The sequence below is a fragment of the Zingiber officinale genome, chromosome 2B (genome assembly GCF_018446385.1).
Source record: "Zingiber officinale cultivar Zhangliang chromosome 2B, Zo_v1.1, whole genome shotgun sequence".
Taxonomy (NCBI): domain Eukaryota; kingdom Viridiplantae; phylum Streptophyta; class Magnoliopsida; order Zingiberales; family Zingiberaceae; genus Zingiber; species Zingiber officinale.
Genome location: NC_055989.1, coordinates 19,136,480 through 19,156,014, shown reverse-complemented (window position 1 = coordinate 19,156,014; position 19,535 = coordinate 19,136,480). Strand labels below are relative to the sequence as shown.

At 37.8% G+C, this 19,535-nt stretch overlaps 2 non-coding genes across 2 annotated transcripts; both read right to left on the bottom strand.

Annotated features, from left to right (window-relative positions):
• Positions 1-300: 300 nt before the first annotated feature.
• On the bottom strand, positions 301-500 carry LOC122050037. The gene has a single exon (XR_006131256.1). It is a non-coding gene; the product is annotated as a U2 spliceosomal RNA (small nuclear RNA).
• A 3,021-nt stretch (positions 501-3,521) lies between these two features.
• On the bottom strand, positions 3,522-3,719 carry LOC122049736. Its single transcript, XR_006131027.1, has one exon. It is a non-coding gene; the product is annotated as a U2 spliceosomal RNA (small nuclear RNA).
• Positions 3,720-19,535: the final 15,816 nt, after the last annotated feature.

Genomic DNA, 19,535 nt, shown 5'->3' with positions numbered 1-19,535 from the left:
AGGATTAAATGTCATCCCACTTAGAAAGTTGTTTGGTATGTGATTTATCTTTCTTGGGCGGATTAAAATTATTTTTTCTAACCAAATTAAAAAAATAAACTACCCTAATTATGGTTCTTCAATTATATTTGAATAACCTAAACAAATTTAAAATTTTAATTAAACTAGTAAAAAAAATTCAATTATTTTTGTAATTTGTATTTATTTTTAAATATATAAAATTTTAAGATTTAATTTCATGGACTATAATTAATAATTTAAAAATAAACTTAATTTAATATAAAAATTTAATTTAACTTGGTCAGGTGTGCCGAACCCTTGCAAAAGTGCAACACAAGGATGACACACGTGAAGGATCTAGTAGCAAGCTATTGTAATGATCCCTCCCCAAAACAAAAATTAATTTAATATCATAGTGAACCAATGGTCCAAGTATCACATATTAAACTGATAAGAACAGATACTACACTTGATCTTAGCCAAAAGGTCGAGAAAGGTATGAATAAAATAGAACCATAGCCTCTTCTTTTAGAGCACTAGTTCCACTCCGTCAATAAAAACAAACGATATGGGACTAAATTCTAAACCCTAAACAACTCCATCTAGTATAAAAGGAAATTGCAAAATATATTAAAGAACTTTGTTGCCTACTTTCCCAACTCTGATGCTTCCTGGTATGAAAGCACATTAACATGTTAGTTAATCTAACCTGCAAGCTAATCACCCCTCGAGTTATTCTCCTATAGTTCTGGTCCTCCATAGACTGTAAGATTAGGGTTTTCCCATGGTCTTTCATTTGGCCAGTTCTTTCGATGTGATCGAACAATCTACTTATTAGTTTGACTAAACGAGCCTGTTCATCCAAAGCATTGGTCTAGAGTTGGTTCAAGATCATCGAGATGGTAACAACATTGTGCTCTCGGTACACATCCCAAACGCGCCATATCATTGTGCCCTTGTTGCATATCCCATGCATGCCAGATAGGGCGGTAAATGAACCAATGGTTCAAAAATAAGTTTGGTGTTCAATTTAATATAGAGTTATTCATGTTCGTTCAATACACACAATTTTAATTAATTGGACATACTTCAATAATTTATGAATAAATTTGAACAAGTATATTGCTGAATAATGATCATCAATAACTTTTTTATAAACATGTTAAATAAATTAACTAAAATAAAATAAGTTTAAATTATTAAATTTAATAACTAATTGAATAAGTTTCAAGTAATAAATAAGGTTGTTCTTGTGTATAATAATTTAATTATTATACTCGTGATAGTATCGAGCTGGAATTTATCTCCGCCTCGCTCCCTTGTTAGCACATCAAATTCTCCACTGAATTCTCTGGGTTTGATCCCCTTATTCGCTCGGCTCATCACTAATCGGCTTCAGATGTTGATCCTTCGAGCTGCGTCGCAATCGTTAAGGGGGACGTCGATGTGACTGCAACCCGGGATGCCCTTGATGGAGTCTGTGTCTTCACGGCAAGCACTAGAGAGTCTGTGTTCCTCATGAGACAATATGAGCAGCAAATCCTAACTACTTGTCAAAGTAACAACCTTATGTTAAAGAATATTCTTCCGGAACCTTTCTCGTGGATTATCATGTTTATCATCAATCGACCACTTATGACAGCATATTCCTTTAACTACCTCATCAATGGCATAAGTTATAAACACCAAAAGAGGTACACATGTGGGTAAGGGAAGATTCCTTAGACAATTATTGCACAAGTTTTTTACTTTCCATTATCAACTTCTGACATTCTTCATCACCTCAAGATTATGAGATTATGAGAGGTGGTATAAAAAGGGAATCCTCTCCGTTGCCAATGTATGTTTTGTTCAACATCTCAAGCTTACTCTCACATAAACGTTCTCTACTGTTATTCACTCACCCATCCGGAATTTTTACTGATTTTAGCGTCGGAGGCCCTTCTCCAAAGACTTCCACCGATTTCTGGGCACTAACGTTTTGTTTGTTTGTTTTAGTGTGTGCGGGATGGAAGGAAAACCTTGTCTTAGAGTAAAAAGTCTTATTCAAATCAATAACCAAGTCACCATTGCTACCACGCCCTCTTTTCAATTTTTAGACAAGATCAATCGTACTATCAAATATTTTAAGGAGGAAGTCTCAATTCATGCATCTTACTCTTGAGGTTTTGGTGGTTCTCATTTGATATGCTAGGTTTATCCTATTGAACTCGTTTTGTTTCTTTTATATCAACTTGCAATAGCCTGAAGGGAAGAGATGTGGAAAGTCAATCTTACTTTGGCCCTTTTGCTTCCTTCTCTCATTGCAAAATATATTAAAGAACTTTGTTGCCTACTTTCCCAACTCTGTTGCTTCCTGGTATGAAATCGCCTTAACATGTTAGTTAATCTAACCCGGAAGCTAATCACCCCTCGAGTTATTCTCCTATAGTTTGAGCCCTCTGTAGACCGTAGGGTTAGGGTTTTCCCATGGTCTTTCATTTGGTTAGTTCTTTCGATGTGATCGAACAATCTACTTATCAGTTTGACTGAGCAAGCCTGTTTATCCAAAGCATTGGTTTGAAGTTGGTTGAAGATCATCGAGATGGTAACAACATTGTGCTCTCGGTACACATCCCAAGCATGCCCTATCATTATGTCCTTGTTGCATATCCCAAGCATGCCGAATAGGGCGGTAAATGAACCAATGGTTCAAAAATAAGTTTAGTGTTCAGTTTAATACGAAGTTATTTATGTTTATTCAATACACACAATTTTAATTAATTGGGCATGCTTCAATAACTTACGAATAAATTTGAAAAAGTATAATGGTGAATAATGATCATCAATAACTTTTTTATAAACATGCTAAATAAATAAAATAAAATAAGTTTAAATTATTAAATTTAATAACTAATTGAATAAGTTTCAAGCAATAAATAAGTTTGTTCTTGTTTAATAGTACCACGGTAGGACACTTTTTGTAGTTTCCCAAATATTTAAGGATCGAGTTTAAATCTCGATGAATTAACGGATGAATTTTCTCTAATGGATGGTTGATCTAAGAACACTGGATTGATGGACCGGTGCAAAATTTTCATGGCTGGATTGATCAACCCAGGATTAGTCAACGAAAGTTGAATACTTGATACCAACTAAATTGAGAACTTGATAACATTTAAACGAATGAACCTCAAACCAAACTTTGCCCTCACGGTGTAATCAAATTAGTATTCCCTAAGGATTAAATGTCATCCCACTTAGAAAGTTGTTTGGTATGTGATTTATCTTTCTTGGGCGGATTAAAATTATTTTTTCTAACCAAATAAAAAAAATAAACTACCCTAATTATGGTTCTTCAATTATATTTGAATAGCCTAATCAAATTTAAAATTTTAATTAAATTAGTAAAAAAAATTCAATTATTTTTGTAATTTGTATTTATTTTTAAATATATAAAATTTTAAGATTTAATTTCATGGACTATATAATTAATAATTTAAAAATAAACTTAATTTAGTATAAAAATTTAATTTAACTTGGTCAGGTGTGCCGAACCCTTGCAAAAGTGCAACACAAGGATGACACGTGAAGGATCTAGTAGCAAGCTATTGTAATGATCCCTCCCCAAAACAAAAATTAATTTAATATCATAATGAACCAATGGTCCACGTATCAGATATTAAACTGATAAGAACAGATACTACACTTGATCTTAGCCAAAAGGCCGAGAAAGGTATGAATAAAATAGAACCATAGCCTCTTCTTTTAGAGCACTAGTTCCACTCCGTCAATAAAAACAAACAATATGGGACTAAATTCTAAACCCTAAACAACTCCATCTAGTATAAAAGGCCATTACAGTAGTTTTTTTTTTTTCAAGAAGAGGCGAGAGTACAAGTCCACTTGGTCTAAATGGCCATTAGAGTTCTTTATAAGAAGAGGCGAGAGTACATTGCAATCCGTGATCTTTCTCATGTCTCCTTCTCCTTGGCCGCGGAAAAGAAAAGAGAGTCTTGTTGCTTGCGATTTTGTTCTGGAGGCAGTTAAGGTTTGTTGCTTCGCCGCTGCAGCTGCGTCGGTGAGCAGGACCTCTCCTCTGTAAGCTGATCGAATTTTCTGCCGAAGCCGTATGTGGGTTTGATCCCCCAATTCGCTCGGCTCGTCACTAGGAGTTGTATAACAACAATTTAGATAGGTGTTACAATTATTTTTAAATGATTTTAATAATTTAAATTAATTTAAATGATTTTGACCAAGTAATATTTTAATATAAGAATATTATATAAATAATAAATTTGATTAAAATAAAATAATTGATTTGGTTGTTGTAGATACAATAATATTGAAAAAAGTATATTTTTATATAAAATATCTTTATAGGATGTTTTTTTTTAATATTCATTTGATGATATATTGAATATGGGATCTCCTTTTATTTGCTACCCTTTATAAATGAACCTAAGATCCTTGAAATCTAACACGGCATTTCACTGAACTGTGTGAAAAAGTTTCAGTATTTTCTATTTCACATATTCAATTTTTGTAATTTCAAAATCATGTATTACATTCCCGTATACCCCTTCTTTTCATATTAAAATTTTAATTTACCTATTTAAAAAATCATTCATCCCAACTGTAGAACTCAGATATAAAAGTATAAATATATTAAATAAATTTATAGGAGCATATTGATTTTAGTTTCAAATGATTTAGATTGTTTTTAATCCATCCGTTAATTTTGGAAGAAATTGGTTGATGAAGTTATACTATTTAGAAATTTAGAAATTTAATATTTTTTAAACCAAAGGAATTTTAGGAATCTAATGATAATGTAGTTAGTGAATAATATTGTCTGTAGGTCTTATAATAAGTTTGTGATAAATTTTATCAACTGTTTATAAGTTTAAAATTTCTTCTATCTCGATTTATGTTATTGAATTCAAATCTCGGGACATAGATACCTTAAGAAGACTTCGAAAAGTACATTAATATTGATTTAAAGTAATTCAATATTTTTTAGCTTCATCTATCCGTTTCAGGCGTTCTCATGGGTTGGTACTTATATGGACGTTTGATTCAATAGATCTTGGGGTAAAATATCTCATTGGGTGTCAATATGTGTATTCGTATTTCACTCCAATCAATCAATTTCAAATACTTTAAACAAAAATTAATATATTTTTAAACCTCCCTAATACTAACAGCTAATTAATGTATAAATGAATTGCTGTATATATATTTAATTTGCAAATAAAAAGGAAAATGCAAGGTAAACTTTCACATACAAAATAAAAAACATAAACTAATATAATATTTCATGGAGATGCGGGATATCGATCCCTGTACCTCTCGCATGCTAAACAAGCGCTCTATCATCTGAGCTACATCCCCATTATTAAATTTTGATGTATTTTCTAAGCTATCATTATTAAATTAGTTCGTCTGATAGAATGATGAATCTAGTGAACGGCACCTCGAACTCTCACCGTTATGGCGATTCTTCGGTTCCAACGGCATTCTTTTTTGTGATTATCATCTCAATCAAATTCATTGAAACAGATCAAGACATTCAACCTCTTGAATATAAGGATCGGAAGCTGCACTAAACACAAAAACTTCTTGAATAATATAATTAAAGCTCTATTATTTTTTATACTGTACCACAGTTGTGTGCTGACCTTGTTTTGACAAGTCACGGACATTATTTTTGTGTTTTTCTAAAACTTTAATGAAGCATTGTGCAAATTTTGTTCCTTTTTTATTTAATCAATAGCGGGTAAACTTATGCTCATATACTCTTTCATGTAGCTTTCTGCATCTTTCCCGTGGATCATATACTCTTAATTTCTGATAGCTAGGTTGTGCAGTGGGTTCCATTCCACTTTGTCTAATGTATGTTTTGTTAATATTTAATTTCTTTAGCAATTTGACATAGCTAGATTGTCACTTTGATATCAAATCTACTTGTAACTTGAAAGATATGCACATTCCTCTCTATATTTAAAATCGAATGAAAATTTAATTGTGCAGCTGTTTTCGTGTTTTAGTTAGACTAAGAGACTGGAATCTGAGCCAGTCTTTTTGTGCAAGATACCTTAATTTTTTAGTGTATAGTGAATTTAAGAATATTAGAGATGTCATTTCAATGACTCGTATGAAATACCAGTGATTTCGGACAACTCAAAGGCATGGTCACACATATTGTCAACAAATTCGAAATTAAGAAGAAAAGGAGTGATTCACGTGAATGGAGTTAGCAGGAGTGATCTCAACGAAAATAATCACTACTCCAATGTGCTACTAATTAACCGCACTGCGAGTCCTCTTGCATGGTAAGTAATCCGCACATGAAATTTTCTTTATTTCCCAAGATGTCGCCATGGTTAAATGGTCCGATACTTTGCTAGGTGATCTTTGAATCTTCAAGCTCTAGTCTTGACCATGATGAACATCCAGGTCTATGGAGTGCAAGGATCGAACCAATCACATCTCTGTTTTGCTACCACATGATTTTAACACCCCTAAATTATAGTCCTCTTTGAAAGTTAAAGAACGATCTATTTTTCTTTTTCTTTTTCTTTTTTTTAAATGAAAGGGAAATATAAAAGCATTTTGTGTTGGTACAGTTGGCATCAATGGTCAAACCTATGTTTTGATGAATGACAAGCGGATTAAAGTTAGTTATGTTGTGATCTAACTTTTCTACCAAGTGTATAGGACTTGACTGATATGACACTAGGCTAAAATCGAGTTAGGTCTGGAAGACCTGATAACTGGAATGGAAGTCTAAATAGGTCAAGGAGTGACCTGGTATCTGACAGAAAGTTTGGTTGGGTCCGCAGGACCTGGCAGCTGGCCAAAGTCCAGTTGGTTCTACGGACCTGCTGACTAGTAAGAAGACCTAGTGGACCGAAGTAGAGTCAAGTGATTCTGTATGATAAGTAAGGTAAGTCAATGGAGGAGAGTGATCCAATGAGGTTGAGTCCAATTTGGGGACTTTAGGTGCTGGGCCAATTTAGGTTCATTTGGGGTACCTAAATAGAGATCATGACTAGTTTCTGGTTTTGGAAAGACAGAAACAAATTAATAAACTATTTTTTTATTGTGCTAACTCTATTTTGCATATTGTATTTGGTTTTTGGAATAACATATTTTGCAGGAGAAAAAAGTACAAATAGCCTCAGAAGAACAGTGCTCGAAGCGCCTTCTAGCGATTGGATGTGCCTCGGAGTAATAGGCGTTGAGGCCCTTCCTAGCGATTGGAGGGACCCTCGCCTAGGATAAGAGTAGAGCTCGCGAAGGCTATCAAGTCCACTGCGATTGGAGGTTGGAGGTGCCTCAAAGGTTGATGGAGGCACCCTCAGTAGGGTAAAAACCACATGAAGCGGGTTTTATCAGCTCTAAAGCTAAAGGGATGAGAGCTAATGTTGGAGGTGCCCCCGACATCAAATAAAAGGAGGCCTGAAGCAACTTTTTGAAGGCAATGAATATTCACTCAATTCAAGTGTCCTTCTGAGTTCTACTGCTACGTAAAAGAAGTCGTTCTGCCTCTGAGTTGCTCCTCCGAGTGATTCGACCATCTCGGGCAGACCGATAGCAACACACAAGCCCACCCCAAACAATTGGTAAATTTATTTAAGTGTTGTTTTCTTTATTACTGCTACAAAAGGGGAAGTGTAAACTGTTACTGTCACGCCCCAGGAGAGTCCCTGTCCGAAGAAATTTCGGTAGCACCTCCCCTGTACGGCTGACAATCTGAAACATTTCTACAGGCATAATATACATCAGCCACATACGGCTGGAACATATGCACAACCACGTAGTTTATATCATCAGCCCACTCGGCTGGAACAAAATATACAACAGAAAAATGATAGAAAACCAAAATACATGACTGCTAGCCGGCTAGGCTTACACCACACAACAACACAACAATCCAGCCACAAAACTGGAACACAAATCGAAATATAGAAATTTCATATACAAAAAAATGCAAATAAATAAAAACAGAGACATGTCTTCTGATGTGATGTGGGGGCCGGCAGACAGAATACTCTAAGCGACTCCATAAACAACCTGGTACCTGAAAAAGATAGAGACCACGGGGGTGAGTTCAACAACTCAGCGAATACCAATAGACATGCCTAGTAAGATATATCTAACAGCAATAAACATGGAATACAACTTCCTAATCATATATAGGAAAAATGCAAAACTGAAAGGTAACTGAGGAAGCTGTACTCACCAGGAACTCCTATCCAGAACAAAAGGTCGTCAAACCGAGAGTGTCATAAATCCTGTATGCATGTCAAACATATGCATCCGACCAAATGCAGCAAATAAATGCAGCAAGCACAAGCAATAAATGCATCAATGCGTATGATGCCAATGACATGTCCTGGTCACCCCTACTCTCCAGTCAGCCGTCTCACACATTATGGTGAGACCGAGTGGGTAGGGCTGTAACAACTGTGCACTCTGCCATCACTACTCCTGATGAGTGACCGAGTAGACGGGATGCTGTCGGAGTACACCTATCCTCCTACCCCAAATCATAAATAGGGGAGCTCAATGCTCTCATCTCCCGGTACACGATGACGGGGAGGGATGCCTGTCCTGCTACAACGCTGCGTCACACTAACCCATGAGTGGACCAACGGAGCCCTTGACAGAGCACCTGTTGCAACACACCCTGCCTGAATATACCACTAACCCATGAGTGGTCGTGTGTGCAGATACATGTAACTGGCGATGTGCTCAACAATAATGGAGCCGACAATTGCACAGCATGCAATCATGCGAATGATGCATGACACTAAGCATGACAATATACTGAACCAATCCATATATATAAAATGTGTACCCTAGAATAAATTGACCTAATCAATGGTCTATGTACACAAGTCAGATAAGGGATCAAAAACCCTAGGTCTTGAACATATCCACCTCCATAAAATATGTACCAACAACATACATGGATCAAAACAAAAGGGTTTAGATACACAGATCAGATATGATATAAAAATATAGGTACACATGCCAGATAAATCCAGAATCTAGTCCCAAACTCAGTAAAGCATGGTATGTTACTTACTCTAGGAATTAAAGTACTTATGGCAATAATCACGAGGTATAAACCTGGGTACATAACAAGCGACAAAACAGAACATGCTATGGGTATCAAACCGTGACATACCAAAGGCAAACATGATCAATGCTTGTAACTATAAAATACTATGCATATCCAATTGACAATATCATAAAAGATAAGTCAAGAGGTACCCGCCTTAAAATCTGTCGATCATGATAAGCTATCCCGTGTCGCGACGCTCACCTCGTAACAAAGTCCTGAGATCACATACTGTATTTAGTTAATTACTTATACAGTAAAAAAACTAAATAGACTCCCCAATCAAATTAGGGAAAACCCTAATTGCAATAATTAACCTAATTTCTTAATCTAATTAGGTTTAACTAAATCCACAATCCTTCACTTCAATCCAATCAACCTATCAACCATATCATCAATCACAAACTCTACCATCCTTTAGAAACTTAATTTAGCAACATACTAATAAAATACCCAAGGTACATCACTAGAAAAGCACTGACCTTGAGGTATGACCGAAACTCCAGTAGCTCAGCAACCCTACCAATCACTACCAAGAAGCTCAATCCATAAATCCAATTATATAGTAAAAGATTTGCTGAAACCTTAATTCAAAATACCAAAGCTCACCTCAACAGAACCTTACCTCAATTCGTAGCCGTGCTTTGTGCCGGAACTCAAGGTTTGCTGTTGGAATACTTCACGGCAGAGCTTTTCCTGTTGCTGGAATCACAAAGTTGCTGCCCAAATTAGGGTTGTTGCTGCCAGCAAAGATTAATTGCTGCTGGATTGAAGTAGCTGTAGTATTAGGGTTGTTGTCGGACGACAACAAGGAATGCTCACTGCTTGGAAAGAAAGAGGCGCCGGCGGCCGTGGACCCAGCTAGGGCAGAAGCGCTGCCGCTTGGCGCTAGGAGAAAGGGAAGCTTCGGCCGGTGCCCAGAGACCAGACCTAGGGTAGAGGGAGAAGACAGTGGTGGTGTCGGCTAGGGCAAAAGTGGCGGCAGCCGGCGCTAGGGCACAAAGGTCGGCCTCGACACATAGATCAAAAGAGAGGAAGGGTGGTGACGCTGGGATCTCCATGGCGACAGCGGCGCCGGGTCAGTCCTGGTGGCCGGCTATGTCCCATGCGGCGGCGACGCTTTGCAATGGAAGAGGGGAAAACCGGGGGTCGGCGTCGGCTGTAGAGGCGATCGGCGCCGTCGCTCGGCAAGGAGGAAAAGAAGAAGGAGAGTCGGCTCTGCACGCGCGCGGGGAGGGAAGAAAAGGAATGGCATAGTAACGGGGAGAAAAAGAAATTAAATAAGAAAAAGGAAAATAGAAAAGGAAATAAAACTTTTCCTCGTTAAAACGGGGTAGCCTAAACAGTCTTTTCTGGACTCCATTTTTATCCCCGTTAACTTGTCCGTACGAGCTCCAAAAAATTCCTGAAAAATTTCCAAAAATTCCCTTATTATTATTCTCTATTTTTCCGGTGTTTTACATTTTCCCCCACTAATAAAAATTTGGTCCCCAAATTTCGTTATCTACCATCAGCAAGTACTAACAACCGATAGAAAGTATAAATGCTGAACGGAAAATAACTCACATACCTCAAGTGAAAAGATGGGAATATCGAGCTCGGATCGTATCCTCGAGCTCCCAAGTAGCCTCCTCGTCCGAATGATGCTGCCATCCGACTTTAACCAGCCGGATAGTCTCGTTCCGCAACTGACGTTCCTTCCGGTCCAGAATCCGTACCGGAATCTCCTCATAGGTAATGTCAGGCCGAACGGGAACTGAGATATCTATCAGCACATGTGTCGGGTCGGGTACGTATCTCCTCAGCATGGATACGTGGAATACATCGTGAACGCCTGCCAGGGACGGTGGTAGTGTCAGACGATAAGCTACTACGCCAATACTCTCCAAGATCTGGAAAGGTCCAATGTATCGCGGAGCTAGCTTATCTCTGAGGCCAAATCTCTTCATCCCTTTCGTGAATGAGACCCGTAGAACATGGTCGTCTGTAGAGAACTACAGGGATCTACGTCTCCGATCCACATAACTCTTCTGGCGGTCCTGCGCCTCGGACATCCTCCATCTGATAGTACGGATCAACTCTGCCTCATGCTGAGTTCTACGAGGTCCCAACAACTGTCCTCCCCAACCTCATCCCAGAGGGTGGGTGTTCGACCAGGACTACCATACAACGCTTCAAACGGTGTCATCCAGATAGCCGAATGCAAACCGTTGTTGTAGGCGAACCCTACCAATGGCAAGTGGTCCTCCCAACTGCCCCTAAAAATCCAATACACATATCCTCCGCAAAGTCCTCTAGAGTCTGAATGGTCCGCTCTGATTGTCCATCTGTCTGTGGGTGGAAACTAGAGCTGAGTGCCCAAGGCCTGCTGCAGACTCTTCTAGAATCGAGACGTGAACTGGGGGCCTCTATCCGAAATAATAGTCAACGGAACATCACGTGATCTGATGATCTCCCGGCAAAACAGATCTACCAATCGATCCAGGAAATCCGTCATCCGGATCACTATTGAGTGCGCGGATTTGGTTAATCAATCAACGATTACCCAAATCGCGTCATAGCCTCGTCGTGTCCTAGACAAACCCACCATAAAAGTGCATGGTAATATGTTCTCATTTCCACCTAGGAATAGGAATCCTTTGTAGAAATCTGACAGGTCGCTAGTGCTCAGCCTTCATCTGCTGACAGACAAGACATCTAGCTACGAATTCCGCGATGTCTTTCTTCATGTCGTTCTACCAATAAGAACGCCTCAAATCTTGGTACATATGGGTACCGCCGAAGTGGATCGCAAATCAAGAGCGATGAGCCTCCTGAAGTAGCTCCGACAAGACCGGGTGAGACTGAGATACGCATAAACTGCCTCAGAAGTATATAATACCCGCTTCATCCCGGGGAAACTCAGTCTGCTACCCGGAAGCTATCCGGCTGCCAATGGACCGTAAATACTGATCTCCAACCTGGGCCTCCTGAATCCTCATCCTGATCGAGGATTGAGCAACCATGGTAACCAAAAATACCTTGCTCTGTCTATCCCTGCTCCTCAAGGTCTAATTTGGAGAAACCCTGAACCAAGTCTGTAAATGAAACTCGGTGGCAAGCCAAAGTCACTCTGGACTTTCTGCTAGGTGCATCGGCAATCACATTAGCTTTCCCTGGGTGATAGCTAATGGTACAATCATAATCCTTCAGGAACTCCATCCATCTCCTCAGTCGGAGATTAAGTTTCTTTCTAAGTGAACCAATATTTGAGACTCTTATGATCAGTGAGAATCTCAAATGTAACACCGTACCGATAATACTGCCAAATCTTCAAGGCAAAAATAATGGCGATCAGCCACAAGTCTTGTACTGGGTAGTTCTCCTCAGACTCCTTCAACTGCCCAGAAGTAGGAGACTACCCTACCGTGTTGCATCAAAACATCGCCCAAACCCTGTAGAGATGCGTCGGTATAGAACACGAATCCGTCCTCTCCAGAAGGTAAAAATCAAAACTGGAGCCGACACTAATCTCCGCTTCAGCTCCTGGAAGCTGGTCTCGTAGTCCTCGAACCACGTAAACTTCATGCCTTTCCTGGTCATGCGCGTCAGTGGCATATCAATCCAAGAGAAACCCTCAACGTATCTCCGGAAATATCGAGCCACACAAAGGAAGTTGCAAGCCCCTGTATAGACTCTGTCTACTCCCAACGGTAACAACCTCTATCTCCTGTGGAACCACGGTATACTCCTACTAGTGAACATGTGTCTCAAACATCTCACAGAAGACAATCAAAATACACACTACTAATCTTCACATAAAGACGTTTCCGTCAAAACATCTCTAGAACTATGCGAAGATGGTGTACGTGACTCACCTCGGATCCGAAATAGATCACAACATCGTCAACAAGACAATGGAAACCGATCCAAACATCCTAGGGATACCCAAATCATCAAGTTCATGCTAACATCTAGGGCACTGCAAGCCCTAATGATAAAACCAAGACACATAATGTCCGTATTACAGACATTCCAAACCATAAGATCCTCAACAATAAACAGATCTGATCACCAACGATATAAATCACCAAAGAATAGATCCTCTAGTGTGAGAGCAACGATCCATCACACGAAATACCACATATGTGGGAGCAACGCTCTACCACAAGAAATCCTCCATATGTGGGAGCAACGCTCCACCACAAATAATCCGAAATATGTATCTACAATAAATATGGGAGCAATGCTCCGCTACAAGCAATCCGCAATATATGGGAGCAACGCTCCACCACAAACAATCCATAACATGTGTGGGAGCAACGCTCCACCACAACCATCCAAAATATGTGGGAGCTACGCTCTACCAAAAACAAACATAAGTGCCCAAGACACCTAACTATCTAGTCAGAGACTGCATGAGGTCACTCTACCACATAACACTGTGGGCAGCCAAGGGTATCACAATCCAGTAAGCAAATCAAATCCATAGTCAACTCTATGATCATTCTAGTGGGTCGGTCACCCACTAATAGGAGAATTAGTTGACAGGGTAATACAACAAATATCATAATGTAGATATTTAACTTTCTACATTTAACATAGGTAGAATCATCATGATACTACCAACCATACACCTGGTACACGTGCACACATAACATATGTATGATCGACATAATCTCCCAATTAGTACACACCAAACATACTCACAACATAAATATAAATCATCGTGATACCTCCAACAATGCATACCGAACCCGTGTGCATATATCAATGTAGGTAAAGTCAACAATATCCCTCAAACAACACTCACATGACATATATACCTATATGCCAAGAGTATAATTAACGTAATACTTCGAACAAATCATAATCGACACGAGTGTACACACAGAACAAATATAATGAACCAGATATCTCGAATATTATACCGAACACATCTGCACATATCACAACTCAGATTAAATCGATAAGATACCTCCAATAAAATAATCAGACCACTCGGGTATATTCTACTGGAAACCCACAACAATCATAATTGGAAAAATATACACCCACTACATGAAATCAGACCGTCCATCATAACACTCCTACAACACATACTAATCATATGTACACACCACATAGATATGCAGAATCAGCATATTTAATCCAATCAACCTGATATTCCCTATACTACCTTCTAAGTTATCCAACTAGGTACATACAGTCAAAAATTAACGTACCCATGGAATAAGATACATCGATCCTCTATAGACTGACCCAAATCGACGATGATATACGGTCAATTCAGTCTTTTCCACATCAGTACAAAACATGTACTCCAATGTGCTCTAGATACCAAATTAAGCACAAATTACCCAAAGATTCAAACCTCTAAAATTATAGTATGACAATCCTCTACTGATCGGACCAATAAAGCTAAATTGGTCATCTACTAACTAATCAAGAATACCTTAATCCTCTACAGGCTACTAAGGTATATCAATCTACGACTACCCAAGAAGACAAGCGTAAATCAGTCTTCCACTGACCAATCTAACAAGAGTAAATCAGTTATCTACTGATGTAATTAATTAAAATAAAATGGCATACTACTGGCTAGGTCAACATGAAGATATAGATACTATCCACTACCCAGCTAATACTAGCAGAGGCTGGTATGTGCCTCAATCTGCTAATCAACTAGTAGTAACAGAAGCTAAAACTACTCGTGAAATGATATGAAAAATTATCGGACACTATAATCCTTGATCTCTATTAAGGTCTACCATGATCAGTGGTTTACCTAACACATACAATATATGCTATATCAACTAGACAGGTAATAATAAAGAATACTAATACATGTCATAAACTGTAACAGTCAACAGTGCATATACTAACCAAAAAGGTAGGAAAACATATACAAACATACCTCCTATAGCTTGGAGATGTCCTGTCGCTACCAGGTCCCAAAACCCGAAAAGTCACATCAAGAAAACTAAAACGCGAAATCTAAAACACGGGATATAAAACCCGTAAACCGTGCTCTGATACCAAATAAATTGGTATCAGATAAAGCTCGAAATCCAAAACACATAGCAAGTATCGTAACCTCGCTCTGATACCACTAAATTGTCACGCCCCGGGAGAGTCCCTGTCCGAAGAAATTTCGGCAGCACCTCCCCTGTACGGCTGACAATCTGAAGCATTTCTACAGGCATAATATACATCAGCCACATACGGCTGGAACATATGCACAACCACGCAGTTTATATCATCAGCCCACTCGGCTGGAACAAAATATACAACAGAAAAACAATAGAAAACCAAAATACATGACTTCTAGCCGGCTAGGCTTACACCACACAACAACACAACACTCCAGCCATAAAATCGGAACACAAATCGAAATACAGAAATTTCATATACAAAAAAATACAAATAAATAAAAACAGAGACAGGTCTTCTGATGTGATGAGGGGACCGGCAGACAGGATACTCCAAGCGACTCCATAAACAACTTGGTACCTAGAAAAGATAGTGATCACGGGGGTGAGTTCAACAACTCAGCAAATACCAATAGACATGCCTAGTAAGATATATCTAACAGCAATAAACATGGAATACAACTTCCTAATCATATATAGGAAAAATGCAAAACTAAAAGGTAACTGAGGAAGCTGTACTCACTAGGAACTCCTATCCAGAACAAAAGGTCGTCAAACCGAGAGTGTCATAAATCCTGCATGCATGTCAAACATATGCATTCAACCAAATACAGCAAATAAATGCAGCAAGCACAAGCAATAAATGCATCAATGCGTATGATGCCAATGACATATCCTGGTCACCCCTACTCTCCAGTCAGCCATCTCACACATGATGGTGAGACCGAGTGGGTAGGGTTGTGACAACAGTGCATTTTGCCATCACTACTCCTGATGAGTGACCGAGTAGACGGGATGCTGTCCGAGTACACCTATCCTCCTACCCCAAATCATAAATGGGGGAGCTCAATGCTCTCATCTCCCGGTACACGATGACGGGGAGGGATGCCTGTCCTGCTACAACGCTGCGTCACACTAACTCATGAGTGGACCAACGGAGCCCTTGACAGAGCACCTGCTACAACACACCCTGCCTGAATATACCACTAACCCATGAGTGGTCGTGTGTGCAGATACATGTAACTGGCGATGTACTCAACAATAATGGAGCCGACAATCGCACAGTATGTAATCATGCGAATGATGCATGACACTAAGCATGACAATAAATTAAAACTATTATAAAGGTAAATGAATGATTTAAAAAACATAAAAATGCATTCTAAAAAACTTGACAAATTATGAGGGATGACAATATTTTTTTTTCCTGTTACAATAAGAAAAAGAAAATCAAAATGATAGAAACGTCTCACTCATAAGTCTAGTTATATATTCGATAACAAAAATAAATTAAACATTTATGAGAAAATTTAATGTTTAACTCGATAAACATTTATTTATATTTATTCGATATGAATTAAATGAATAAGTTTGATTAATTCATTAAACAAAATAAATAAATTTCTTGAAAACAAAGATTTTAAATTATTAAAAATTATATTCACAAACAAAACTTGTAAACTATATTTATTAACAAAATTGTTATTAATTTGTAAATAGATTTTTTTAAAAAAATACCCAACGTTTGTAATATTAAACTCAGTAATCAAATAAATAAACTTTAAAATATAAAAATTTAAATCAATCAATATCAAATTAAAAATGTATTAATATCTAAATATATAAAGATGTTTTTTTTTTGCCTAGTAAGATATATTTTTTTTTGTGTTTATATAAATTTTATAATAGCATACACGACCGGGTTGGTAGTTGAGTTGTGTGCGTACACAGTAGAAATGAAATTTCATAAAATTTTCTGAACAATATATAATTAGGGGTGTTAAAAAATTGAGTCAATTAAAAAAATATCGAATTCGAGTTGAAAATTTTCAGATTTAGATCAAGGGATTTTCAGATTATGTTAAGATCGGATCGATTCCAGAGTGCCCTAAATTTAGAATTTAGTGAGTATTTCTAGAATTAAATCAAATTTTATTTTAAAAATTATACATATCAATATCAAAATTAGTATAATAATAATAAAATATTAAGATAGAAAATGAAGAATTATAGTAAAAATAATTTTTAAAAAGATTATTTTTAATTTGATTATTCCGGTTGGTCAAATTATCCAAGTTGGGGTTTAGGGGTTTAAGATTATGTTCAGATTGTGATTGAGTTCGGGTTGAAATTTTTTTCTAAAATATTTACTTCAACCCGACTCAAATCCACACAATCCACCTGAATTAACTCCCCTAAATTATAGTCCTCTTTGAAAGTTAAAGAATGATCAATTTTTCTTTTTTTTAGAAATGAAAAGGAACTATAAAAGCATTTTATATTAGTACTGTTAGCACCAATGGTCAAACTTATATTTTGATGAATGACAAATAGCTTAAAGTTAGTTATGTTTTGATCTAACCTTTCTACCAAGTGTACAGGATTTGATTGGTCTGACGCTGGGCTAAAATCCAGTTTGGTTTGAAGGACCTGATAATTGATGTGGAAGTCTAGATAGGTCAAGAAAGGACTTGATATCTGGCGGGAAGTCCGATTAGGTCTGCAGGACCTGACTGCTGGCCGAAGTCCAATTGGGTCTATAGACTCAACAACTAGCAAGAAGACCTAGTGGACTGAAGTAGAGTCAAGTGATTCTGCATGGTAAGTAAGGTAAATTACTGGATGAGAGTGATCCAATGAAGATGAGTCTTATTTGGGGACTTTAGATACTAGTCAAATTTAGGTCCATTTGGGATAGCTAAATAGAGACCATGACTAGTTTCTAGTTTTCGAAAGATAGAAACTTATTAATAAACTATTTTTTTATTATGCTAACTCTATTTTGCAGGTTGTTTTTGGTTTGGACTAACATGTTTTGCAAGTGTGAAAAAACACAAAAATCCTGGGAGGAATAATGCTCGAAGCGCCTCCTGGCGATTAGATGTGCCTCAAAGCAAAAGGCGTTGAGGCATCACCTGGCGATTGGAGGCAACCTCACCCATGATAAGAGCAGAGCTCGCGAGGGCTATCAAGTCCACTGTGATTGAAGGTTGGAGGCACCTCAGAGGTTGATGGAGCCACCCTCAGCAGGATAAAAACCACAAGAAATGGGTTTTATCAGCTCTGAAGCTGAAGGGAAGAGAGCTGATGTTGGAGGCACCCCCAACAGCAAATAAAAGGAGGCTTGAAGCAACATTGTGAAGACAATGAATATTCAAACAATTCAAGTGTTCTTCTAAGCTCTACTGCTACGAAAAAGAAGTTGTTCTACCACCGAGCTGCTCCTCCGAGTGATCCGACCATTTCCGACAGACAGACAGCAACACACAAGCGCACCCCGAACAATTAGTAAATTTATTTAAGTCTTGCTTTCTTTATTACAACTGAAAAAAGGGAAAGTATAGGTTGTTACACTTCATTGTACTTGTTTCCCTCTTTTGATGGTTCCAGAAGAGGATCATAGTAGATTGTCCATCGATACTGTCCGTAGGATCGTGGGTCTTGGAGTAGGAGTCGTCGAAGTCTTAGAACCAATTAAAATCGTTTGTGTTCCGATTTTCCTTTTTATCTCTTTTTGTCTATTCCACTGTGTACTTGTTTTTTAAAATCGAAGAAAAGATAAGTTTTTCAAAACCATGTGATTCAGCCCCCCCCCCTTTCTCACGTGCGCTACAATTCTACAAGTGGTATCAGATGCAGCTTGCTCTAAATTGATGAAACCATTAATTGAATAGGGTTTTTTTTTTAAAAAAATATCTATTATATATATTGTTTTATAGCTTTGCATTTTCATCTTTTCACCATTAGTCAGAATTGATGCAATATCTATTCTAACAAAATTTGTCAGGGTGACTAGATACTCATGGGGAGGCTCAGAGTAGGTCATGAGTGATCGAATACTAGTGGAAAGACCTGACCATGAGAATAATTATGGTCCTCGTTTGAGGGGAGGATTGTTCGAAATTTAATCAAAGTCCTACATTAGAAAAATTTAGAAAAGATTATGAGTTTAAAAGGATATAACATATTTTTATTGGCATGAAGCCTTTTGGAGAGAGCCCAAGAGTTCTAAAAGGATTCGTGACAGCTCTCTCGGGCCAAGGCCCAAAGTGAATAATATCACACTATTATATAGATATATGAATATCTTCTCGGCACAACAGTTGCTTTGCAGGTAATGGCCCATCAGGTAATTCAAAATTGATTGGGAATTTGTGTGTGCGCTTTTTTTTTTGTTATTGTTGTTATATGCTTGTGTTTATCTCATATCTATAAACACACATTTTCTACCACCTCTCAACTGGTCAGTGGTCATCATCTTTATGTTGTCTTACTAATTTAGTAATGATTGG